This window comes from Zalophus californianus, chromosome 9, assembly GCF_009762305.2.
Source record: "Zalophus californianus isolate mZalCal1 chromosome 9, mZalCal1.pri.v2, whole genome shotgun sequence".
Classification (NCBI taxonomy): domain Eukaryota; kingdom Metazoa; phylum Chordata; class Mammalia; order Carnivora; family Otariidae; genus Zalophus; species Zalophus californianus.
Window position 1 is genome coordinate 105,817,387 of NC_045603.1, and position 13,849 is coordinate 105,831,235.

The window sequence follows — 13,849 nt, forward strand, 5'->3', positions numbered from 1 at the left end:
GCCAAGGGAGAATGGGTCCAGACTCAAGCAAATGAAAGCTTGAACTTGAAACAGCAAGTAATGTTGTAAAAGGCCTTGCCATGCAGGAGGGCAGGGAAGAAGGGATGCATGTTAAGCAGAAGCCACATCACAATTGGTCTTCCTAGCTAAAGGCTTTTCCTTGAGAGCAAGAGAGTCTCTGAGGGGTTTTAAATAGGGAGTGTTAAGATAAGATTGAAATTTTAGAAATGTCACACCTATGTAATTTAGAGGGGGAAGGACTCTCATGAAGACTAGTGAGGCAGCTGTTGCAGCAATTCAAGAAGGAAGGAAGGTAGACTGGGAAAAGGTAGATGACCAAGAGCTTAAATGATGCAAAAAAGGTACAGGCATTGGTACAATGGGAATAAGGAGTGTGGAAGCAAGAGAGGTGGAGGTGGGGTCACAGAGTGAGAGGCAAACAGTCCCTGATGATGGCCGGGACTAGGGTGCAGCCTTGAAGATGGAAGCTGGATGCGAGTGGGGATGAAGGTCACTGACAGTGAGGTCAAAGACCTGGGAAACTTCTCTGATAGCTTTTTAAAAAATTGTGGTAAAATACACAAAACATAAAGTTTACCCTCTTAATCATTTTAAGGGTATTAAATGCATCATATTAAATGTAATAAGTCTCTGCCCTAACAACTTTTAGCTTGCCTGGAGCCCTCCTTCCTGTGTGAATGCCAGGCCCTGACACTTGCTCGCCGTGGCCCCAACACCAACCAGAACCAGCAAAAGCATAAACCCAAACTGTCCCCCACATACATACACACGCACAACCATGCCAGAGAAACCACCATGACAGCTGCCACCAAGAATGACAGAGCTTCACATTTTCATAGTGACAGTCTCCTTCAAATGCATCATCGATTCTTTAAAACCAGCAAAAGGGATAGGGAAGGAAATGAGAGAAACTGAGGCATGAAGTTAGACAGCAAAGCAGTTGGCTCAAGGTCACCCAGACCAAGATATCCAGAGTCGGGAAGAAGGTATCCAACCTCCACCCCCCACAAAGACACTTCAAACCCCACACCAAGGAACGTTCAGACCTACGAGTCTGAAGTCTGGTCAGCTATCCCCCACTCCCAGTACTCATCTGTTTCCCCTTCCCCCAAAACCACAGTAGCTCCGACATGTCCTGAAAGTATTTTGACTGGCATTAAGTATAGTCACATGGTTGTGCTACCATTACCATCGTCCATCCCAGAATTCATCTTGCAAAACTGAAACCCTGTGCCCGTTAAACACTGACTTTCCATTCCCTGCCCCCCTACCCAGTCCCTGGCAACCACCATTCTACTTTCTGTCTTTATGAATGTGACTATTTAAGGTGCCTCATAGAAATAGAATCATTACCGTATTTGTCCTTTTGTGACTGGCTTATTTCATTTAGTATAATTTCCTCAAAGTTCGTCTATCTTGAAGCATGTGTCAGGATTTTCTTCCTTTAAGGCTAAGTAATATTCTATTGTATGTACTCCTATCCATTTTAAGCTTTTGATTATGGCCCACAATAAGTAATGTATTTTAGGGGCGCCTGGGTGCCTCAGTCAGTCGAGCATCCAACTCTTGGTTTCAGCTCAGGTCATGAGCTCAGGGTCATGAGATTGAGCCCTGTGTCACACTCAGTGGGGAGTCTGTTTGAGATCCTCTCTCTCTCCCTCTTCCTCTGCCCCCCCACCACCATGCGCTTTCTCTCTCTCTCAAAATAAATAAATAAATCTTAAAAAAAGAAATGTATTTTACATCATGACTAGTACACATGTATGTGTTGTTATTGAAATAATACATTATTAGTATATGTTATATAATAATAATACATATTATTATATTATTGAAATAAATGTTTTACCCCAAACGACCATTTCTACATGTGATATTTTATTTTATTTCATTCTGTTTCTTAAAAAAATTCTAGTCACAATCTTCTTAATCATGACACACTAATGGTTTGTGATCCCTAGTTTGTAAATAATTGGTCTGTTTGACATTGAAGTTACCCAGGATGATAGCAAGACTTGGCATAGAGTGGAAGACTAGGAGTTTGGTGCCAAAGTCTTCTGTGAATAAGGAGGACCTAAAACATAGCTTCATGCATTTATCTTCATGAATGGCCTGTCATTTCAGGACAATCTATTAAGTAAAGGTCCAAATTATCATTTCTGGTGTAAACAGGATAATTCATGGATTTGCTGATTTTTTCCAATGGTCTCTAGCTGGCATGGGTTTTTTGCTTTGATTTATTCACTGCCAGTGACCATTCCACTCCATTTTTCTGTGATGGGGAAGAACCAAGTAAACTGCCTTTCCTCATATTCCTAGATCCCCACATCTGATGTGGGAAAGAGGAAGCGAGGAGGGGAAGCTTGGCAACAGGTGACCGTGGCCTCCAGACCCTGTGGTGCTTCCCAAGGCTCCAGCTGTTTGACAGCTGCAAGAATACCCTAGAGGGAGAGGCAACGTCCGCAGGAGATGGTGGGGTGGAGTTTAGGCTCCGGGCTGGACCCTGGGGATAGGTCTTGCCAAGAGAAGAAAGTAGAGTCCAGGGAACAATGATGATCAAGAGTCAGGCCTCCCACTGAGGGTCTGTGATGTGACAGGAGAACAGGGGCAACTTGATGTCATGATGGTCTGAGAAGACCATAGGATTTCACTCTTGTCTCCCTGGGTCACCACACGCCCAGCTATTTCTGTTAAACATTGACACAAACGTCAGGAGAGCTTTACCCTTATTAATTAGCTAATCTCTGTGGTATTCCCACAGGATGAGGTCAGGAAGATTGCCATCTTGCTAGCAATGAAAAAATAAGCAGGGATGAGGAGGGCAATCATAGAAACTTCATAAGTTCATCAAATATTTGCTGAGCAGCCTCAGTGGCCATGTGCTGCATTAACTGTTGAAGATATGATGTGAATAAGACACAGTCTCTCCTTTTTAATGTCGACCTAAAATCTGGGGGTGGGGATGATCAGACCAAGCATTTTAAGTTAAGGGCATGGAGTTTGCAAAGGTCCAGTGATAAGCAAGAAAATTCAGAAAAATGGAATTGAAATTGCTCATATTATGAGAGGACAGCTAGGCTGGCAGCGATCTTGCCAAGATTTTGATGAAGTCAGTTTGGACAACGGGAATCACAGAGAACCCTCACAAGATGCCTCAATACTCAGGCTGCATTTTATCCTTGTAACTTCCCAAGGTCAGTGGAATGGGAATTTATTTATCCCAATCCCTCGATCCTTTTTTAAAAATTTTTATTTATCTGTTTGTCAGAGAGAGAGAGTGCAAGCGTGAGCAGGGAGAGGGGCAGGCAGAGGGAGCAGCAGGCCCCCCACCAGGCAGGGAGCCCGATGCGGGGCTCCGCCCCCGGACCCCGGGACCACGACCTGAGCCGAAGGCGGACGCTTGGCCGCCTGAGCCCCCCAGGCGCTCTGTAATCTCTCTGTGCTTACCCCTCATCCCCTTTCCTTGATAAAGGAACTGGGGATCAGAGAGTAAGTAACTTGTTCTGTGTTACCCAGAAAGAGAACCCAGATGTTCTGACCCAGGCTACAGCTCTCTCCACACTCCAGGACACGTTTTCTGATCCAGACTCTATTCTCCAAACAATTTCCTGCATAGCACTTTGAGTTCTGGCTCTGTTAGGATGAACTGCCCCAGCTAGAAAAAAGGACACGTCGAGCTTCACATATATTGGTCCTCAGAGGCAGCACTGTATGCCACATGCATGAGTCTGATGGGCACTGAGAGCTCAGTCGTCTCTTTTGTTCATTGCACATCACATAGTTTGGAAATGGTGCCAGAAGCCAACATTCTCCTGACTGAGGAAGAAAGGGAATGTTGGCATCCAAGAAAACAAGATGTTCTCTTCTTGGTAATCCAGAAAGACACTAGTGTCTACTTAGCCCATTGAATACTGAAGGGAGCCTTAGGGTAGAGGGTGGCAAGATGTGGGGGTGATGACTGGGTGGGGCTGGGGGGAAGGACGAGGGAGGGCTTGAGAGCGTAGGTGGAGAATTTTCTAGGAAATGGGTGTGTTTGTTAATAAGTCAGGTGGTTGGCCCATAAAACAGATCATGGCCTTACTTTATTTTACCTCACTGGTGGAGACCTGGTTACTTATTAGGCCAAAGGATCCTGGCCATTTATTAATTCAACAAATGATCACCACCACTTCATTGGGTTAGAAGTTGGAAATACAGAAATAAAATACACAGCTCTTTACCCTGAGGGAGTTAATAGTTTAGTGGGGGATTAATTTAAGTAAACAGACAGTGCACTCAAGCACAGCTAAGTATAGGATGCTACGGGAACACAGATGGGGGCACTTAATCTCCCTGAGGGAGGTGAAAAGGGATTCAGGAGAATCTCCTCAGAGGAGATGAAAATTGAACTGACCTCTGGAGGGTTAGTTCAGTCCAGGAAGTAGGAAAGGGCTCCCAAGAAGAGGGACTAATTTGCTCAAAGTCCCAGGTGTGGAGAGAGCAAGGTTGGTCAGGAAAATGGCCGAGGGCTTTATGCCTGGAGCTGTGGGTATGAGAAATAAGGCTGGGAAAGTAGGTAGGGACCTATCTTGAAGGTGCTGGGCAAGCACTTCTGGTAGAGGAGATGAGTCCACGCTCCTCAAAAGAGTCTTACGGGCTGGGCCACCAATGGGCAGTCAGTGGCTACAGCTCTCAGTCACAGCTGCATCCTCTCTGAGCCTAGGTGCGGGAGTGGGCGGCACAGTCGTGCCGGTGGAAGAGAAAGTGAGAAAAAGGCAGGTGGGCAGAGGTTCTCGGCTATGGCATTCTTGGAGAGATGAGAGGATCAAAGATTCTGTCCACATACTTTGAGACTACCATGCTAAAGTCAAGAATTTCTTCACTGGTTCTTGACAATGGGCATTTGCTGAGTGGGGCAGGGCATGGCAGCTGTTTGTGGCTATATGCCAGTTGTGTTTAGTGCAGGAACTAAAGGGCAATACTATTCCAAACGCAATGACTATATAGGAAAGAAGGAAAGATGAGAGGCTGGAGAGTTAATGCTGTTGGGATTCGGGAAAATGGCTCATTTCGGATTTACTGTGTCTGCCATGTCTGAGGGAGTGTGGGAACTCAGTGTGACAGCCCAAGAGAATGTTTTATTGGTACTACTTATTATTTTTTTAAAAGATTTATTTATTTGAGAGAGAGAGAGAGAGCATGAGCAGGGGGGAGGGGCAGAGGGAGGGGGAGAAGCAGTCTCCCCACTGAGCAGGGAGTCTGAAGTGGGACTTGATCCCAGGACCCTGGGATCATAACCTGAGCCAAAGGCAGACATTTAACTGACTGAGCCACCCAGGCGCCCGATACTACTATCACTGAGAATGTAAAATGGATCAGACACTCAGCCGGCATCTCATTCTGCTGGGAAGCCTTCCTTGTCCATCCCAGCTCAGTGATACCTATCCTCTATTCTCCAAACTCCTTTACGGTCTGTTCCCCTCATCTGGCACTTTACATCAAATCATAACAAACCACTGCTTAAAAACAAAGGTTTCCCAATTAGAACTTAATTCACACTTTTTAGCCTTATAAGGCCTGTGTGATTTGACCCCAGACTAGTTCTCTGACTTCACTTCTTCCTGCTCCTGTCCCCATCCACTCCCCTTTAGCTGAACTGGCTTGCTCTCAAACTCACCAAGTTCATATCCAACTCAAGGCTTTGCACTCACTGTTCCCTCTGCTTAGAGGACCCTTCCCCCAGACATCCAGGGGCTACCAGACAGTAATAACTACAAGGGCAGAAGCTTTTGCTTCTGGTGTATTCACCATTGTATTCCAAGTGGCTTGAACAGTGCCTGGCCCATGGTGGGTGATCAATCGATAACTAAATGTTGGATGAAAAGTATAAATAATAGGCTGCTTCGCATTGTCTTTTTCTTTCCTTTGCTCCATCATTCCTTTTGTGCCTACCCAATCCCCCAGTCGTAAGCATCCTGAGGACAGAAATCTGGTCTTATGATTTGTTTCCCCCTCATCATCTAGCCCAGTGCCCTGAGCACAGGTGCTTTAATAAGTGTTTGTTGACAGAATGAGACAGAATGGGGGAAAGAGTTCTTTCATGCCTTTCCCACCAGGCAGGCTCAGCTGGCTCCAAAGCAGAAAAAAGAGTAACCCTTGTCCTCCCAGGGCTGCTCATGCTTGGGTTCAGCAAACTGGCCACCAGCCCCCGCCTCTGGAATGTCTGCTCCTATCACAGCAGAGCTGTTCTTCACTCAGAAATCTTTCTCACCACCACCAGCATCACCTTCCGAGCTGCTTGGGCTCAGAGGAAGGGTCTCTGACCTCCTAGAACTGAACCAGCACGTATCTAATCTCAGGAAAAAACAGGTTCTGCTAAAGTAACTGCTTGGTTTACAGTATGAGATCTTCTAGCAAGATTTATTAAAAGATCATGACTTTGGCTGCTATATTTCAAAAACCGGGCAGACATTTAGGTGATAGAGTTAAATATTCCAAACTTACCTCATACTCCCTCCTTCTCTCCCTCTCTTTCAAGGGTGAGCATTCTGTTCCTCTTCCAAAACCCAGTCCTTCTCCATATTTGGGAATCTGGAATGGGCACTAGGGGCACAGCCCTGTCTCCTCTCAGTGTCTGCTGGGAGCTGTAGTTCCCAATGAGAGACGGCTGTTTTTTTCTGGCAAGTGGGTTGTCCTTCCTCAGGAGTCTACGTCTATAAACATACAGTGGGGTGGAAGGGTGCTATTAGGAGGTTTGCCTTCTATTTTCAGCTCTCTTGTTTTATGCAAGGCACCACTCTTCTGTGGCTCGGTTTCCCTGCCCGCAAAATGGGGATAATTATCTCTTTCTTTCCTGATTGTTGGGTGGGGTAATTAGCCAGCATCCATTAGATGCTTTGAGCTCATTCCAGCAAGGAGTGCTTTATAAATAAAAATTGTTATCTTTAAAGAAAAAAATATTAATTTTCATTGCCTAATTGCCTCCACAAACCAACTCTGCCTGTATGTCAAAAAGATGCTGTTTAATTCCTTGTATATGCCTTCCACCCACCCTGCTTTTAATGGTTTCCCTGCATCTCATTCTATTTTGTTTCATCATCTCTAGTTTCGTATCATCAAGAATAAATGCTCTCTCCCTTTCCTCTCTGAAAGCAAAGGATGAGACAAACCAACTCTGCCCTACATCCAAAGCACAAGAACCATGAAGAAGGAACAATTTGGACCTGATCTGAGCTCCACAACTTTACATCTTCGCAACTGGCACATGCATGTGACCAAGAGGTTGGTCTCTGTAGAAGAGACTGACCTTTGTTCCCTCTAAAGAAGAAACTGATTTCACTGCAGCAGGAAGGATTTTTTGAAAGATCTTACTAAGAGTGCCCTTCTCTGGAGATCTGAAAGATCATTTTGACACTCAGCACCTTTAGTCAGAGGAAAGAGACTGGCACAGCGTAGTGGAAAGAGCTGCAGGTTTAGAATCAAAATGGTTGAGTCCTGGCTCTGATTGAGGCAAATCATTTGACCTCTCTGGCTTTGGTTTCTTTAGCTATGAAATAGAGATAACAATATATGTTAGAGTGTTTTGTACAGCGTTGCACCAAGGTTAGTTGTTATAAAATGCAGGATGATGCAGTGATTAAACATGGAATGTTGGGGCGCCTGGGTGGCGAAGTCAATTAAGTGTCCAATTCTTGGTTTCAGCTCAAGTCATGATCTCAGGGTCCTGGGATTGAGCCCACCCCGCTGACCCCTCCGCGCTCAGTGTGGAGTCTGCTTGAGATTCTCCCTCTCCCTCTGCCCCTCCCACTCTCTAAAATAAAAAAAAAAATCTTTAAAAAAAACCCAGGGAATATTAAAGTCAGACACATTTGGATTAAAATCCCACCTGGATTTGTGTGGACATTTGACCAAATCACTGCTCTCTAAATCTTAGTTATAGTATCCCTAAGATGGGGATAGTGAGGATTACATGAGGCGATGCATGCAATGGACTGAGCACAGAGCCTGGCGCACACTTGTTTCTCAATATATGTAGTTGCAACTATTATTAATGTATTATGTAAATGTAGTTTTGACCATGAATTACTTTTGCATTGTGGATACTTGTCTCACTTTCAATCATCTTACTTTGTGATAATCAAATAAAGTAATGTAAAGATGCTTTTTAAAATCGTAAAGTATTACACCAATGTGAGGGATGATTAGAATTAAACCCATAAGAAAGGGAGATGGACTTCTCAGAGTTTTCCTTCCAGCTTCAGGATGATACAGGATTAAGGACGTACAAGTGCTTTTTAGCTACAAAGAGCTATAAACATGTGAATTGTTACTAGTAACAGCAGGATTATTTGTTTCTTGTTTTAGGTAGTGGGTAACAGCAATATCCCATTGAAAAATAAAAAGGACTCCTATGACATACTGTGAATGAGTAAGTCAGGTTACAGGGCAGCATGATTATATACTATGTGTATTTGTGGTAGGATATTCATCAAAATGTTAAAGGTTGGGATGCCTGGGTGGCTCAGTGGGTTAAGCGTCTGCCTTCAACTCAGGTCATGATCCCAGGGGTCCTGGGATTGAGCCCCGCATTGGGCTCCCTGCTCAGCGGGGAGCCTGCTTCTCCCTCTGCCTGAAGTTCCCCCTGCTTCTGCTCTCTCTCTGACAAATAAATAAATAAAATCTTTAAAAAATGTTAAAAGTTGTCATTTATGAATGATAGGATTTTAGATAATTCTTATTCTCATACTTTTCTGTCTTTTGGATTATTTTCACTCTCTATATGTATCATTTTAACAACAGTTAAAAGACAGAAGAGCCCATATCAAACAGGCAGATCTCAGGTTGTAAAACTCTAGGAGAATCTATTCTGTGGTCCTTTTACCCCAGAGAACATTTTCTTAGGTATGGAAAACGAAGTTCTGGCAACAAGGAGAAGTTTGTGAACATGGTAATGACAAATGCCTGTGAAGAGGAGTTGGAGGGGAATGGAAGGAATTCCTCCAACATGGCCCTGAAAGGAAAGGAAGAATTTCTGTTTATTTCCTAGGCTGTAATAATATGGTAATTTCAATCATAGCCTGTTTACTCATGAGTTTCCTTATTTGCTATGGTAACATGTGATTCCTCTTCTTCCACCTCTGTTCTTTCTGGTCCCTTAGACCTGCTGTCAGGTAGAACTAGGAACTCACCCACTCATTCATGCTGCTCAGGTAATCACCCTTTGCCATGACTGATTAGAGGAAGGGTGTGGTGAGCCTACTCAGCAACCGGCTTCCACTGTCCTGCTACATTTCAGAACCAGACTCAAAGGAACAAACTTCCCAGCGGGACACAAAATAAAAAGGATGGTGACAGCATGCATTACCATTCATGAGAGTCTTTCCAGAAAACTTCCCACAGGCAAGTCCACACAACCTTGGTGGCAGTTTGTCTGTTGTGCAGCCCATCCCCAGGGAGGACAAAAGAGTGGGGATGGGGGGATGGGCAGGTTCATCCCTGTTGTCATGAACAATTGTCTGCAGAAAGAACTGAACATTTTCAGATTTCAGCATCGAAGCCCATGATAATGTGGAGCCAGGAACAAGCAGGGCTGCCATGGTGGGACTTGTAGGTTGTAAAACCACACAACCCCAGAGGGCGCCATTCACACAGACTCCGTGTGAATGACACCCCCCGGGGTTGAGTCTCAGTGAATCCCAGGAAGGGTATTTTTCCCTCCCACTGAACATACTGATTTGCAGAGGAAGAGGCCTTTAAGACAACAGATCGGAGCTCTGCTGAGTAGTCCTTAATTTTTGAAATCAACTGAATTGCTCTTGGTTAAAAAATATAGTCAGACATCTGTTTTCCTCATTTTACTAACTTTTTAATATTTTTTCTGGTGTTATACTTATTCTGCTCCAGAAACAGTTGCTGCGTGGGGTCAGAGTATTTATGGACCATGGCACTAGGCTAGGGATGGGGATACCAAGATGCTCTTGAGGTCACTGTCTGAGGATAATAATTAAAACAAATACAAAGGCAAACTGCAATTCCTTTTACTTATTTTATACTTGTTACATTATTTGTTTTAGGCCCTGGACACATGGAACACTGTTGGGCAAATATTTGTTTTACTTGCTGTACTCAACAAGTAAGAAATCCAATTTTAGGGTTTACTAAAAGTACCAGGATTGTTAAGACTGAATGTCTGCCCTTCAACATTTTTTTTTAATTGAAGTATAGTTGACATACAATATTATATTAGTTGCAGGTGTACAAATAGTGATTTCACAATTATATGCATTACCAAATGCTCACCACTTGTTTTCTTTTTTTAAATTAAAGCTTCTTTGAGGTTCTTGCCATTCCTTTCCTTTTTTACTGCCTTCACCTGGATGAGGTTAAAATTAAGATTTCTGGAAATCCTCCCAAAATTCTCCCTTCTCTGCCACTCCTCAAATACCTTACGGTATTTGGGCTTGTTGACTCAAAATTGTACTTCAAAGATAATTTCAGGAAATAACTTGGGACATAAATATTCTCTCATGGTTCTCAGCCCTTTATTTATTTATTTATTTAATTTTTATTGTTATGTTAATCACCATACATTACATCATTAGTTTTTGATGTAGTGTTCCATGATCCATTGTTTGTGCATAACACCCAGTGCTCCACGCAGAATGCGCCCTCTTTAATACCTATCACCAGGCTAACCCATCCCCCCACCCCCTCCCCTCTAGAACCCTCAGTTTGTTTTTCAGAGTCCATCGTATCTCATGGTTCGTCTCCCCCTCCGAATTACTCCCCTTCATTCTTCCCCTCCTGCTATCTTCTTTTTTTTTCTTAACATATATTGCATTATTTGTTTCAGAGGTACAGATCTGTGATTCAACAGTCTTGCACAGTTCACAGCGCTCACCATAGCACATACCCTCCCTAATGTCTATCACCCAGCCACCCCATCCCTCCCATACTCCCACCACTGCAGCAACCCTCAGTTTGTAAAATATGGAACGCTTCACGAATTTGCGTGTCATCCTTGCGCAGGGGCCATGCTAATCTTCTCTGTATCGTTCCAATTTTAGTATATGTGCTGCCGAAGTGAGCATCTTTTATTTATTTTTTTAAAGATTTTATTTATTTATTTGACAGAGAGAGACAGCGAGAGAGAGAACACAAGTAGGGGGAGTGGGAGAGGGAGAAGCAGGTTTCCCGCTGAGCAGGGAGCCCGATGCTGGTCTCGATCCCAGGACCCTGGGATCATGACCTGAGCGGAAGGCAGACGCTTAATGACTGAGCCACCCAGGTGCCCCTCTCAGCCTTTTATATACAAATGATATATTTTTTTTAATTTTTAAAATGACTTTACTAGGAGAAATGAGATTTCCCTCCCTGAATTTTTTTCTAGTTTTTTTTCTTCTTTCTTTTTAAAAAAATTTTTTTAAATTAACCTATAATGTATTATTTGTTTCAGGGGTACAGGTCTGTGATTCATCAGTCTTACACAATTCACAGTGCTCACCATAGTACTAACCCTCCCCAGTGTCCATCACCCAGCCACCCCATCTCTCCCACCCCCTTCCACTCTAGCAACCCTCTGTTTCCTGACATTAAGAGTCTCTTATGGTTTGTGTCCCTCTCTGGTTTCGTCTTGCTTCATTTTTTCCTCCCTTCCCCTATGATCTTCTGTCTTGTTTCCCAAATTCCTCATATCAGTGAGATCATATGATACTTGTCTTTCTCTGATTGACTTATTTTGCTTAGCATAATACCCTCTAGTTCCATCCACGTCATTGCAAATGGCAAGATTTCATTTTTTGATGGTTGCATAATATTCCAGTGTGTGTGTGTACACACACCACATCTTCTTTATCCATTCATCAGTTTATGGACATCTAAGCTCTTTCCATAGTTTGGCTATTGTGGACATTGGGGTGAACATAACCCTTTGGATCACTACATTTGTATCTTTGGGGTAAATACCCAGTAGTGCAATTGCCAGGTCGTATGGTAGCTCTATTTTCAACTGTTTGAGGAACCTCCATACTGTTTTCCAGAGTGGCTGCACCAGCTTGCATTCCCACCAACAGTGTAAGAGGGTCCCCCTTTCTCTGCATCCCCGCCAACATCTGTTGTTTCCTGACTTGTTAATTTTAGCCATTCTGACTGGTGTGAGGTGATATCTCATTGAGGTTTTGATTTGGATTTCCCTGATGCCGCTTTTTCATGTGTCTGTTGGCCAACAAATGGTCACTTTTAATTGCCCCTCCATCAATCCTATGTTTTGGAATGTTTTGTCTACTAAATAAAATCTATTAACAAGTAAGCATTTATACCAGGTAAATGTACAATTTCTTCTTGAAATATTAAAACTGTGTGTTGAGAACCTTTCCATCCCATCTCCCCGGAAGGCCTGCTAGGGGTAACAACTGCAGGGTTTGAGAGCCGCTGCTGCTCTCAGCAGAGGGGGGGAGCCCTGGAAGCTGGGGGTCTGTGGCTGGCAACAGCTCCATGTGCTGCCTTCCCAGCCAGTATCTGCACATTAGCAGTGACCTGGATGCTATACATTACTCCAAAGTATGATTAATGGCAGGGATTTCTGGGCTAGTGAGGAAAACACTTTTAAGCGAAGGTGAGGTCCTCTCTGGGGCAGCATGTGGTAGGGCAAGGAATGCTGCCTTCTTCAGTTGTGTAATATCAGTCTATTGCTTAACCTCCCCTGGCCTCAGTTTCCTTGGCCATATGTAGTATGATAAGCCTCCTTCCAACTCTAAAATTCTATCACTCAGGGTGACTAAGGTTATTTGATTATTTCTTATGAAGTAGGGAGGAGACCACAAGAAGGAGCATTGCAAATTGCCCATGGACAAGAAGGCAGACCAGGTATCGGTACCTGGAAACACCTTTAGGTGTCTCTCTTTTTTGGTGGGCTGGTATCTCCTCAGTTTCCTTTTCATACAGTGCTCACCAGAGAATGTCAAGACCAAATAATGCACAGCAGCTCAGGAGAGGTGGGGTCCTTCCTGAGCATTGTGTGCTTATTGCTTTATGCCTATTGCTAGAACACGCAAGGATCCTGAGATGAGACTCTGTCCCCACCCTCAGGAAGGGCACAGCTGAATAGGGGAATGACACAAACTAACCATAAGAAGACTTGGAAATTGGGAAGGACCAACAAGAAAGGCATAAAAGAGCAAAGCACAATTGGGAGTTTGAAGGAAGAGATGACTGCTTGAATTAGGTGTGATCAGGAAAGATTCCAGGGAGGAGATAGCATCTTTCCACTCTTCCATGAGAGCGCCGTGGCGGACTTGTTCCTAGTGAGCAGCCATTACTTGTTTCATTTTTCAGGCTTGGTCTGGCATCATGAAGATTTGCTCGGATTTCTCTGAGTGAATCCTCTGACTCCCATAGTGGGTGAAAAACGGTGGAAATTGGACAACAGGTCTCCACAGAGTGGCTCCCCCAGTCACCTTCAAGTGATGAAGAGGAGCTATTGGTGGCCCTTTGAAGAATGTTCTGGGCATGGGATCTGGTTAGAAATCTCCAGTAACTGGGGCACCTGGGTGGCTCAGTTGTTTAAGCAACTGCCTTTGGCTCAGGTCATGATCCTGGAGTCCCGGGATTGAGTCCCGCATCAGGCTCCCTGCTCAGCAGGAAGTCTGCTTCTCCCTATAACCCTCCCCTGTCTCATGTGTTCTCTCTCTCTCTCATTCTCTCTCTTTCAAATAAAGAAATAAAATCTTAAAAAAAAAGAAACTCCAGTAATTTTTTCAGCTTTGTCACTGAGACCAAATGTTTTGAACTTGGGCAGTTTCTGAGCTTTAGTTTCCTAGCTATAAATAGAAATAATAATAATATATGGTAC

General features: G+C 43.9%; 1 non-coding gene across 1 annotated transcript; it reads right to left on the reverse strand.

Annotated features, from left to right (window-relative positions):
* Positions 1-10,983: 10,983 nt before the first annotated feature.
* LOC113923193 lies at positions 10,984-11,090 on the reverse strand. Its single transcript, XR_003520202.1, has one exon. It is a non-coding gene; the product is annotated as a U6 spliceosomal RNA (small nuclear RNA).
* Positions 11,091-13,849: the final 2,759 nt, after the last annotated feature.